Source organism: Ambystoma mexicanum, chromosome 6p (genome assembly GCF_040938575.1).
Source record: "Ambystoma mexicanum isolate Mex_15411 chromosome 6p, UKY_AmexF1_1, whole genome shotgun sequence".
NCBI lineage: Eukaryota > Metazoa > Chordata > Amphibia > Caudata > Ambystomatidae > Ambystoma > Ambystoma mexicanum.
Genome location: NC_090935.1, coordinates 1,475,566,041 through 1,475,579,336, shown reverse-complemented (window position 1 = coordinate 1,475,579,336; position 13,296 = coordinate 1,475,566,041).

The window sequence follows — 13,296 nt, the reverse complement described above, 5'->3', positions numbered from 1 at the left end:
AGCCTGGATTCCTCCTCTAGTCAAGAGACTAGATTTGGCAAAGCTGTGTTACACTCTGTTCATTCTTAAAGAGTAATATGACATCTCTTACTACTGCCTCCAATCAAATACAACTGCTATGGGAGTCTATCTTAGATAAGGAATACGTCGGAGGACACAATCCCTTCGAAGAACAAGTTACTCCTTACCTGGTAACGTTCTTTCGATGGGATGTTCCTCCGACGTATTCCTTATCGCCCCTCCCATCCATCCCCGCAGTAACATTTCCCTTGTGGGTGCAGCTTACGCTCCTTCAAGGGTAGTAACCATTCATGCAATAACTACCTTACTCTACAAAACGGAACTGAGCAACGGACGCTGTGCGTGGCCATTTATAGGCATGATGACGTCGGCGTCGATACGGTGGCTGTCGAGGAACACCTACTCGACGGATGTCGGCGCACAGCGCCCTCTACTGGGAAAAAATAAATCCGAGGCCAGCAAGCTGGAGATACAAATATCATAGATAAGGAATACGTCGGAGGAACATCCCATCGAAAGAACGTTACCAGGTAAGGAGTAACTTGTTCATCTCAATCCCTTTACTTTCACTGCTAGAGGGGTGGAAAACACCACTTCATAGGGTCTATGGAACATGGGTGTGTTCCATTTCTGCATGAAGCATTTGACATATATCCACCACCCGGGCAACAATGGTTGTGTTGGTGTGGTGTCAGTCACTGCAGTCGTTGTAGTTTCCCTGTCTTCAGTGTGGGGTAGTGTGATCTGCTTTAAAATAAATCTAATTGTGTGGGTAAGTTGTATCAGATAGAGTTTGAACTCTTCTCCTTGGATTGTGGCAGCTCTATGAGCATCTGATGCTCTTCTCACTGGCGACAACATCATATGCATGTGTTGCCCAGTCACAATTTCATGGGGTGACAGGTGGTGGTCCTTACTGGGTTGTGTGCACAACTGGAATAATGCCTGGGGCAGGTGGTACACCCAATTCTTCATTAGGGTGTTGCATAATTTAGAAAGTCCACTTTTAAGCAGACCGTTTATTTTCTCAACAACTACGTTCGCTTGTGGGTGGTAAATGGAGCACATTTTGTGTTTGATTACCAATAGGGTTGTTACTTCTTTGAATAGTTTGTTGAAAAAGTGAGTCCGATTGTCTGAACGTAGGACATTGCATACTCCCCATCGGGGAAAACCTCTCTGACAATACATTTTGCAGCACACTTGGCATCAGGGTGGGCCCGATTTGACCCACCGAGAAAATGGACACAGCACCACAATGAGATATCGTGGCCCATTTTACCTTTCTCCCATGTCTGCGTAATCAATGTGCAGCTCGCAGAAGGGGCCCACCGAGCGGGGTAACGTTCCTCTCAGAGTTCTTAGTGTCTTTGCTGTGCTGAACACCTGACACGTGGTACATTGGACCACCATCTGTGTTAGGTGTTCCTGTAAATTTGGAATGAACCAATCCTCCTGAAGGTCTGCAGCAACGTGTTGTTTAGAAATGTGAGATGGAAAATGTAACTGTTCAAATGCTGTGTACAGCAGTTTGACAGGCATTGCTACTTTTCCTGTTGTTTTATGCCTCCATAGAAGATCGGTGGGTGATTGGATGTGCCCACGTTTGAGCCATAGATCCTGTTCTTCTGCAGGCACTCTGCACTGCAATTCGATGATTTGTGCTATAGGGAGGGCTGTCTAGGCATCTGTTGCTTGGGGTGCGGTGGATGCTGCCAGAACATATTCTGCTGCCATGGGTATTGGGAGATATGCTGATTCCTTTGCTGCTGCATCGGCGGCGGCATTTCCCAATGATATTTCGTCTGTGTTTTGGGTGTGTGCCACGCATTTGATGACTGCTACTACAGAAGGCTCTGCGAGAGCCGAAATCAATGTGTTCAATAGCTCTGCGTGTTGTACCGGGCAGCTATCCGCTCTTCTGAACCCCCTCCTTCTCCATCAGGACAGACCTGCATGCACTGTTGTGGTGACATAGGCAGAGTCTGAATAAATGGTCATGCAACGCCCTCTTGAAGCCCGCAGGGCCTCTATGCGGGCGACAAGTTCTGCTGGCTGTGCAGAATAATGCCTGGGTAATCTTTCATTATGAGTGTCTCGTATTACCCTTCTTCCAGTCACACCACTGTCACCCCAACATGTTTTTTGTCTGTGTCCTGGTCAATGGATGCTGACCCATCAACGAAAAATATTTCTCCTTCTGCCAAGGCACTATCTTTTGCTTTGGAAATATCATCTCCTTCCCCTTCATATGTTGCACAGTCATGTTGTTGCATGTTCTCAGCTGTGCAGGGTTCTATGAGGAATGTAGCTGGGTTTACTGTTTTACATCGCACCACATGGATATGGGGGCTGGACAAGATAATTTTGTATGCAGATGCCCTCTGTGTGGTTAGTGTGGATTTTGATCGTTCTAGTATTGCGAACAGTGAGTGCTCCACATATGATGTTACTGATGCACCCCATCACAATTGTGGAACTCTTTTCAACGGCGAAGGCCGTGGCAGCGAGAGCCTGTTCGCAATCAAACTGTCCCTGTATGACAGAGTTGAGTGTTCCACTGTAATAAGCTAAAGGCTTGTGTCCCATGGAACCTTTCTGTGTTAGCACTGCTGTCATGAGGGTGCCATTTGAATGGAAGAAGAGGTACAATTCCTGAGCATAGTCTGGGGTTGCTAGAACCGTGGCTGTTCAAATCACTTCCTTCAGATCATTGAAGCTAATTATCATCTCTGTTGTCCACTGAATTGCTTTTCCCTCTTCCTGTGCCTCCTTGAGGCCTTGTAATAGTGACCTTGTATACACTGCATAGTTTAAAATCCAGGCCCTGCAATAGTTACAGAGCCCTAATAATTTCTGCATTTATTTTACGGTTACTGGTTTAGGGGTGGCACTTACTGCAGTTGCTCTGTCTGGGATTATTCTTTTGCTGTCTTTGGAGATGAGCTGCCCCAAATACAGTACCTCTAGTAAACAGTATTGGAGCTTTTTCTTGTCTACCTTGTACCCTTTTGAATGGATTGTGTCCTCCCACGTATTCCTCATTTTATGATATTCGTATCTTGCCAGCTTCACTGCTTCGGAAAATAAATTCTCGACACAGGGCGCTGTGCACGAGGTCGTGGCGTCGATGTCCCTCGACGGGCTCCGTACTGTGTCGACGTCACCATCAGTATAAATAGCTTGTGCCGTGCCCGTTGGCTTCAGTTCTGTTTTTCCGATTGCTTTGCTCTCGAGAACGGCGCGCTTCGAAATTTTCTTCTGAAAATGTCGTCTTCTTCCACCTCTTCTGCCCCGAAGACGGGGTTTAAAAAATGTATTGATTGCAGATCGAAGATGTCGATTACAGATCCTCACTGTGTTTTTCTTTGGTGCCTAGGTTCAGACCATCGACATGGCGACTGTGGCTCCTGTCAGTCGATGATGGAGAAGGTGTCATGATGCCTGCCCCCGGAAGACCAGACCAGGCCCAGCAGCCCCGGAAGCAGGCATCATGCCACTTGGAGCATGCCCAAAAGCCCCAGTTAGGGGCTGTTTGGGTACAGTCCTGGCGCCTATGGCGCCAAGCTCATAAAGATAAAGTCAGTCCTGGCGCCATGGGCGCCAGGCTCATTATTGATAACTTACCTGGAGCAGACCATGCTGCATACTCACCTGAGGCAGACCATGCTGCATGAAGACTCAAGCCAAATGAGGCTTAGGAGGGACTATTTTACTGAAGGGACTATTTTGTTACTTGGGTGGGGCTGTGGAAGAATACTTACCTGGATCTTCTTCCAAGGCTATTTAAACCACGCCCGGACAGCCACACGTGCTTCGCGTTATTCTGCTTGCTGCAGCGTAATGCTCACCGTGTTTTCAGCAGCTCCAGTCTTCAGCCACGCCCGCTTCAGTCCTGGGACTCCTGAAACAAGAAGACAAAAAGGATAAAGGTTAGAACAGGAGTTTTAACTTTAATCCTTACCTGAATCCTGATCCATTTCGCCACGGAACTGAAAGACAGAAGTCTTTGAAGCATCGCTTCTCATTCCTACTGCGCTGCGCTGAACTCACCTGCTTGGCGGTACTTTAGCATTCCATCACGCTCTCTCCATCTCGCGGCCGCCCTCCGACACCTAAGGAGACAAAGACAGCAAGGTGAGCAAGGGGACTCTCTAAGGCCATACAAGCTACCCCCAAGGACTTACCTGATTTACCACAGGAGGTACTCACCTCATTTCGGGTCGGCGCAGTCAACTCTGCTTCATCGCCGTACCCCGGCCGCTAAGGGGAAAAACACAATAGACTTACCTGAATGTTACCGTGTACAATTTGGAAATCTTCGAGTGGATTAATCGGCAACCTGCAAGGAATCGGACAGAGTGAAGAGCAGACATTTGAACTCTTATGAACAATTGGACTTTAGAGCCAATACTGGAACTCATCAATTCCTCTACGCCAGTGAAGTAACTGGTCATCAACGCGCCCCTGCGGTCGACGCAGGATGGAGAGCTCATCCTTCCAAACCATCAGGTGAGACTAAGGAGGCGACATCAAGAGTGATCAGTGGGAAGACAACGGGAGTGGGGAAGGTGGGTTGACACTCAATTCCACGGGTGGTTAATTCCTCTTCTCCTTTGCAGAAGAATATTCTTGCGAGCCAGACAAACTAGGCTGAGCGGGCCAGTCCAGTCAGTCATCTCGGCGCTACACGTCACGCTGGTGGAAATAACAGCGGCCCAGTTCCGGTCGACGCCCCCGTGGGAACCAGGTGAGCGTAACAGAAGGCTCTTTGTGAGAGGAAGGGAAACTGGCGGTGGGGCGGGAAGCTTCTAAGGCCTCCTCGAAGGCCTTGTCAAAAAGACATAGGAAGTCGAGCGATTTGAAAGAATCGGATCGTCGTAAACACTCTAAGAGATGTCGATCTTGTAATAGATCGAGACGCTCTTCATCTTCCTCTTCAAAAAAGGTTAAGAGGAGACATAGATCTCCCTCTTCATCCTCTGATACATCTACCGAAATGGTACGATGCCCGACTAAGTCAGATTCCCCCAAAAATGGGAAGAATTTAGAAGGAAGATGATGGAGGTCTTTGAGAATGCGGCCTCGACCCCCTCAAAGAAGCCTCAAAAGAGCCAGACCCCGGTCGCTCCGTCAGATGTCACAGGGAAGTCAGGAACTACTGTGGTAAAACCCAGTAGTATGGGTGAAACTCGTAAGACTCGATTCAATGTCAAATTGTTGAAGATTCCTCGAGAATCGAGTGTTTCCCCAAAACCGTGTAAAAAACAAAGGTCGTTGAAACCCTCGACGACTTCGTTGACGCCATCGACGCCGACGGCTTCGACATCGAAGCCAAAAGCGTTTTCAACGCCTTTGTCGAAACATCATTGATGTCTTCAAAGACTCCTTCGATACCATCGAAGGTTCCTTCGATTCCTTCGACCCAAACTCATGAACAGGAAAGGAGATTTACTCCTTTACCTAAGTCAGACTTCTTTAAGTCTATGTCTTCTATTTTTGGAGAAAGTGGCTCTGAAGAAGAGGACGTTTCTCCTTTTGAAGTACAATATGGTACTAGAAAGGTCCCAGAAGAATTACTTGATCCAGAATCGAAAATGAGAGACCTGTGTGATACCCTTCACTCCACTTGTGGCATTGATACATCACCTGAGGTGGAGTTTGCAAAACCTGACCCTGCAGAACATTCAGATTCAGGGTACAGGAGTTTAATTAATAGAGTGGTGGAATACATGGGCTGGGGTAGAGCCTTACCCGCTTACCCACTTTTGATCAGGATGATATGACTGACATACTTGATCAGGGCTTCCAGAAGGATCCAGTTCTCCCCTTCCATAGGGCACTTCAAAGAACGGTAGAAAAAAACTGGGAAGTTCCTGATACTATTGCTGCAGTCAACAGTTCCCTCAGAAGTATAGAACTTCTAGTTCTGATCCTGATTATTTAACCAGACGTCCCACTCCAGAAAGTCTGGTTATTCAGGCTGCAACTTCCTCAAGACAGACAGCATATCCATCTATCCCCCCGGATAGAGAGGATAAGAAGGTGGATGCTTGGGCCTGTAAGGTCTTTACTTCGGGTAGCATGGCTCTCAAGTCAACTAATGTCACCTGTACCCTGGCCAGGTTCACTCATACCTTGTGGGACTGCATTTCGGCAGCGGCTGAACATATTCTAGAAGGCGAGGAAAGGGAAGGCTTCCTGAATATTGTCAAAGACGGAAAGGAGGCAATGGGGGAATGTCTCCAGTCTGTACTGGATACTGCTGATAGTATCAGCAGATCCATGGCTGCAAGCACAGTGCTACGCAGATTTACGTGGTTGAGGAAATCAGGGTTTACACCAGATGTGTAGGCCAGACTTCTCAACATGCCTTTTGATGGCTTGAGGGTGTTTGGTAGTAAAGCTGATGAAAGCTTACCAAAACTACAGACCTCAAAAGCGGCAGCTAAATCTCTCAGTGCCTCCATGCGACAGCCTCAGAAATCTTATTCCGGCTAATATTCCTGGAGAGGTCGTTCTTTTCGGTACTACTCCTCTTTTGGTAGAGGAAGAGGACAGGCCATTCAAAGAGGCAAGAGAAATGTCGCTCATGGTGGACGAGGATAAAGTGCAAAACCAGCCTCAGGAATGGCATCTTTGCCGCCAGCTACTCCTGCAGCCGCCTCCAAATCACTCTGAGGCCTTATCACACAAAACACAGGTGGGAGGTAGAATCTCTCAGTATCTGAAAGAATGGCGGGCATTATTTCAGATGCTTGGGCACTGGAGACGGTAGCTCAGGGTTACTGCCTTACCTTCCTAAAAAGGCCTCAGGACCATCCACCGGGAACCAACTCTGTCAAAATTCCAGATCCGCTCCTGTTGCAGGAAATTTTAACAATCAGCGGTCGTTGGTCTCCATCGGAGTCCAAACTACACATCAACCTATTGGAGCAGAGGGAAATCAGACTAGCGCTGAAGGCCTTACTGCCCTCTGTACAGGGAAAGAATGTCATGATAAAGACAGACAACACGGGGCCATGTACTACCTCAACAAGAGAGGAGGCGTAGGGTCACTACCACTGTGCAGAGAAGCAATGCAGCTTTGGTTCTTGGCAATACGAGAAGGAATCTCTCTATCAGCAGTTCACTTAGCTGGAGAGCAGAACACGGCGGCAGACGCTCTGAGCAGGCAGAGCACAGTCTCCCACGAGTGGGAGCTAGCTCAGGAAGTCCTTCTGGAGACCTTTACCCTTTGGGGAACCCCTAAAGTGGATCTGTTGGCGACAACGGTAAACCGAAAGTGCGAACAGTACTGCTCAAGGGAATTTCCTCTGAGAGGAGCTCTAGGAGACGCGTTCGTGGTGGACTGGAAGTTTCCACTTCTGTACTCATTTGCTCCGGTCCCCGTGATTCCTCAAGTAATCAGGAGGTTGAGAAAGTTCAGGAAAACCATGATCCTAATTGCCGCAGATTGGGCCAGGAGGACGAGGTACCCGGACCTTCTGGACATGTCCATCTGCCCTGCAATATGTGTTCCACAAAGAGAGGATCTTCTCTCGCAAGAGGAAGGTCAGGTCCTCCGTCCAGAGGGCAGGACACTCAACCTTCACGCATGGTTTCTGAGAGCTTGAGATACAAGGATTGGGATCTTCCAGATGACGTAATGGAGATTTTGCTTTCAGCCAGAAGGCCAGCAACAAAATCCTTGTACCAGTGTCGTTGGAACAAATTCAGTAACTGGTGCAAAGATAAGGATGTGGACCCTTTTCAATGTGGCACCCCAATGGTGCTCTGTTTCCTATTGCATCTAGCTGATCTGGGGCTCCAAATCGGAACAATGAAAGGATAACTAGCTGCACTGTCCATTTTCAAGTGCTTCTCGGAAGAGGTTTCTTACTTCAAAATTCCATTGATAATTCAATTCCTGAAAGTGCTTATAATATATACCCTCCAGTCCCCTTTCATGTCGCAATTTGGGATTTAAATCTAGTACTTAAGTTTCTAACTTGTATACCTTTTGAGCCTCTGCACTCCTGTCCCTTGAGGCTTCTAACATTGAAGACTGTCCTTCTTGTGGCCTTAACATCAGCCCGCAGGGTTAGTGAACTACAGGCTCTCTCATGTAAACCTCCATATACTGCTTTTTACAAGGACAAAGTGGTTCTTAAGATTAAGCCATCTTTCTTACCAAAAGTAGTTTCAAGACTTACACTTGTCACAAAACAGTCTATCCTCCTCCTCATTTGGGCAAAGAAGAGGAGAGACTGCATAGACTCAACCCCAAAAGGGCTCTCCGTTTTTACATTTCAAGAATGTCAAAATTACATCAAGATGGCCAACTTTTTGTGAGTTATACAGGTCATAAATTAGGATTAGCGGTGACAAAACAAACTATATCCCGCTGGATCATTCTGGCTGTGAGTGCTACAGATTGGCGGGAAAAGACCCACCGGATGGGCTGCGAGCCCATTCCACTAGGGGGATGGCTACTTCTGCAGCTCTGAAGAGGGGAGTGGCTGCAGCAGATATTTGTTCAGCTGCAACATGGGCATCAATGCATACATTCATTAAGCATTATTGCTTAGATGCCTCTTCCTCCAATGAGGGTTTATTTGCCAAGGCGGTACTTCATTCCATCCATGAGAAAATTAACTAGTACTTCCACCTCCAAAATTACCACTGCTATGGGAGTCTATCATAAGATGAGGAATACGTGGGACGACACAATCCATTCGAAGGACAAGTTACTTACCAACTGTAATGTTCTTTCGACTGGATGTTCCTCCCACGTATTCTTCATCGCCTCTCCCATTCTACCCGCAGTACAGTTTACGTTTCTTACACTTTCCTCTCACGAAGAGTCTATCAATCATGAGGCAAGCCTGGGTGTTCCTCGAATATTTCCTCGAAAAAACAGAACTGAAGCCAAGGGGCACGGCACAAGCTATTTATACTGATGGTGACGTCGACACGGTAAGGAGTCCGTCGAGGGACATCGACGCCACGACCTCATGCACAGCGCCCTATGCCGAGAATTTTTTTTCAGAAGCAGCGAAGCTGGCAGGATACGAATATCATAAAATGAGGAATACATGGGAGGAACATCCAGTCGAAAGAACGTTACAATTGGTAAGTAACTTGTTCTTCTGTGCTAGCAGCTGGAGTAATGCAATGGAGTCCCTCCTACAGCTCTGCACGCTGTCGCTGCAGACCATTAGGTCGTCTACGTAATGATGTAAGGTACTGTGATTCTGGGTCAATAGGCACTGAGAAGAATGCATTTTTCAAGTCCACCACAGTGAAATGGCTGGCCTGTTTGGGAATGCTGCACAGAATGGAGGCCGAGTTAGGGACAAGAGGAAATTCTTTCTGTACAATGTCGTTAAGGGGGCTTACGTCCTGGATCATCCTCCAACTGCCCCTGTTGATTTTTTGATTGGATAGATAGCAGTGTTGCATGGTGAGGTGGAAGGCCCTGTAATCCCTTGCTGTAATAGGGCCTACAGCGTTTCCTGAATTCCCACCTCGGCTTCTCTGGACAGGGGACATTGCTTGACCCTCTGGAGTACTGCACCTGGTTTAAGTGTTATCTTTACTGGTGTTACCTCCTTTAACATCCCTACATCGTGGGGGTATGCAGTCCACAAGTGTGATGGTATGTATTGCAGATCACTCTCTCAGAAAGAAGGCGGCACGCTAACAATGGCCATGAGAGGATTTTGTATTTTTCGGTACTGCACCATCATATCACAAGGTTTACAATTTTCGAGCACTATTTCCCCATCATTATTGTCATCTTCAAACAGGTCCTCATCTGTCAGTTCTCGTAGAGGTACATTGGGGTCAATGCACAGCACTGTGTGCTATTGGCACCCCTGGGGGTCAGTTCCCAGTACTACAATCCTCTTGGCGGACACCTGCAACCCTTCTAGGTCTAACGACAAGATGGTACCAGCAACCACTTCAGGGAGCGCGATAGGTCAGAAAATTAAATCTGCAGGTATCTCCATTCCTTCCTGGTAATTTAGGGTACAGCTCGGGTGAGCACTATGATGCCATAAACAAACATGTCTGGATTTACGGGTATTCCCCTCACTACCATCTCACTAGCCACAGCATGTATTACTTGCAGGGCCCGGAGGGAGCAGATGCTAGGGGTGGCGCACACAATTCCTCTATCTGTGAATAATATTGTCATGTTCAGTTTGCTGAGCAGGTCCCTTCCCAGTAGGTTTACAGAGGAGCTTTCAAAATAGAGGAGGGGCACTCGTACAACCTTTCCTCCGATCTTGACCTCTAAGTCCTCTATGTATGGACCCGTAACTACATTGCCCCAGAGAATCCCTGCGTGTCGAGAGTTTTTCCTGATAGTGGGAAGTCACCTTCACTTATGCGTGACTTTTCCGCCCCCCCGAGTCCAACAGGGGTTCCTCTTCTGGATGCAAGGTCGTCGATAGTAGTGCTCTCTGTGGGCTGTCCTAGTCAGGGTAGGCTTCTGTTCCTAGGAATGAGAATAGGTTTCCTCCTACCACTGTGGCCCCCTGATACGGTGCTTCTGCTCCGTTGGGTGCAGTGGAAAAAAGGTGTCTGTTTCCCTCGGCATGTGTGTTAGGTTGGGGCTGGTGTTGCTGCATGACCGGCTGCTGTGGCGGCGGGTGGTATGGCTGGGTATTGAGGGAGGTAACTGATTATATGCCTGGTGAATCTCGTATGGGATCATTGACGACCCCTGAATGGGCCCTTCTGCGGTCCCTGGGTGGGGGCATCCATAGGTTGTTTGATTGTAACCGTAGTTCCCTTCCTGTCTGCTGCGACATTCTCTAGAAAAGTGACCCCACCTGCCACATGACCAACTCTGCTCTTGCCCGCCATTCCTTGGTCCTTGTCCACCAAATCTCCCCCCTCCTTGCCCTCGGAACCCACCTCGTCCTTGTTGCGGCCCTCCTTGCCATTGGGGTCCTGAAAAGGGTTGGTATCCTCCCCACTGTCCCTGTCCATTGTCTGCCCATACTGCTGCCATCCTTGCTTGTGTGGCAACGGAGGCACACCCTTCCCCTCCCATCTGTCCTGAGGCGGCGCCGCTGATACCGCTGCTACTTTCACCAGTTTATTTTGAACTAGTTTTGCTTCCTCTGCCTGCCTTCTCTAAATAGTTTCTTTTTCACACTCTTTGATCCTTCTACAATGGTGCACTATGATACTTTGAATCTCAGGCCAACCCTTTGCTTCCCCCCTGCTATTTTATCAAGCGCACTCTGCACTTCCTTAAGCAGCCCCCTTTGAACAATGAAATAAAACAAAGATGTGGATTGGTCCAAGGTGCTGCCCGTTTCTGCTCTCCACATCTCTTGAACCCTAAGAATGTACTGCACAGCGTCTTCCTCGTCCCACATGGTGCATTGCATGATTGATTGTAAATCGGGGGTGTCCGGAAAAGTCCTCTGCAGTGCATCCCAGATGCGCTCCCTGATATTATTGAACGTTGCTCCATACTGGGCGTCATTGCTTAGTGTTACACCCGGGTACTCCGCTTTCACGCACACGGTTTCTGCCTGGTCTCCCACCGCTGTCACTAACAAGCTTTTGATGTCTCCGAAAGCAAGGGGCACCCATGCATTGTATTTTTCAAAATCATAAATCAATTTTCCCACCCTCGCAGTGAGTTGTGGGAGGGCCTTGGGAAGATTGTTTTTGTCCATTTGCGCCCACGGAACATAATGAGGGCGTCCTACGCCTTTATGAATTAAGGTCATTTGTATTTTCGTTTTTCCTTTCCCAGTTTTTACAACACTTCCCTTTTTTCTTGCCAATGCTATCCTCGGAAACCGTTCCCTTAGTCTTCCATCCCATAGGCATTCTACTCTTGGTGTGGTCGTGGGTGCTTGCACAGCCCCTCCCGTTGCCCCTTCTTCGGTATCCTCAAAATCACTCTAGTACTCCTCGTCCCCTCTCCGGGACCCCACATTCTCATACCCCAGGCTGTCCTCCCCTTCCGTTCTACATGTACTGCTCTCACTCATCCCCAGGCGGTATGGGAGGGGTCCCTGGGCGCAATATCGGAACCTCTGTCGATCTTGCTGTCTCACAGGCTGCTCTTAATCTAGCTAATTCTGTATGTGTAGTGGGCAATGCCAGTTCAAGGTCTCTGGCGCTCACTCCTGTGTGAGTGGACACTGCCAGGGGTGCAATATATGGTGTTGTTGGGCCATGCTGGGGTCAGCTAAAATAGTTCCCCCAGATACATATGTCAGATTAGGGTACCCTCTGCTGGTTGTGTAGTTTGTGGGTAAATCCCCTTCTTTTTCTCCTCGTCTTCTCACCGTCTCCTGTACTAGGGAGTTTCCCATTGTCTGACATCATCCCATCCTTCTGTGGTGCCTCTATTTTCTCAAACATCCTCCAGAGTGTCATGACCCATCGGACACGCCCCTTCTGGACCTCCTGGTCCCTGTCACACTGGGGCTTGTACTCTGTTGTACTACCAATATGGCCACAAACACTGAACGCTACCTACCAGTCTTCGCGTTCATTGCAGCACACTCGTTAAAATAGCCACACCCCCGCGCTTCTGCACGTCTCAATGCTACTGTTAGCTGTGGCTAGACGTGTGCTCTGTAGTTCGCCTTCGCGGAACTTGTTGCTTTCCTGGTTCCCGGACCCTTGCTCCATTCTATCCCTTCTCCTTCTTACCGAACCTTCTCCCGGAATCCTTGCACCCACCTCCGAGTGCTTCTTCCCCTTATTTTCTCCTGGATTTCCTGGAGTTTACTATCGATCCCAGACAAGAAGTTGAACGAACACTGGAAGCCGAAGACGGCCGAGCATGCTTGTACAAGACCCGAACCATAAGGAAGAAAACCTCTACAACGGAATCCATCAGGCAGCGAAAACAGGTGAGAAAGGGGGAAACCTGTGACAGATTGAGACGCCACCTGACCGAAGTCGATACAGACATGGAGGCGGCCGTTCAGGATCTTATGCGCGGCATGCAGGAACTAACGACCGAAGTACAAAACCTAAAGGCAGAGAATGCCGCGCTAAAGCAATTGGTTTTATCCCGCGATTCTGCCACGAAGGAGAGCGTACTATTGGGCGGCATTGTTGACAAATACGATGGGTGAGCAAAGAACCTTCGTGGATTCCTAGATTCCTGTTTGGTCCACTTTACTTTTAAGCCCTATTATTTCTCCACCCCCAGGGCTAAAATGGGCTTTATTATTTCACATCTTGCCGGGAATGCATTAACCTGGGCCACACCATTAGTAAATGCCGGAGATGCCCTCCTGGAGC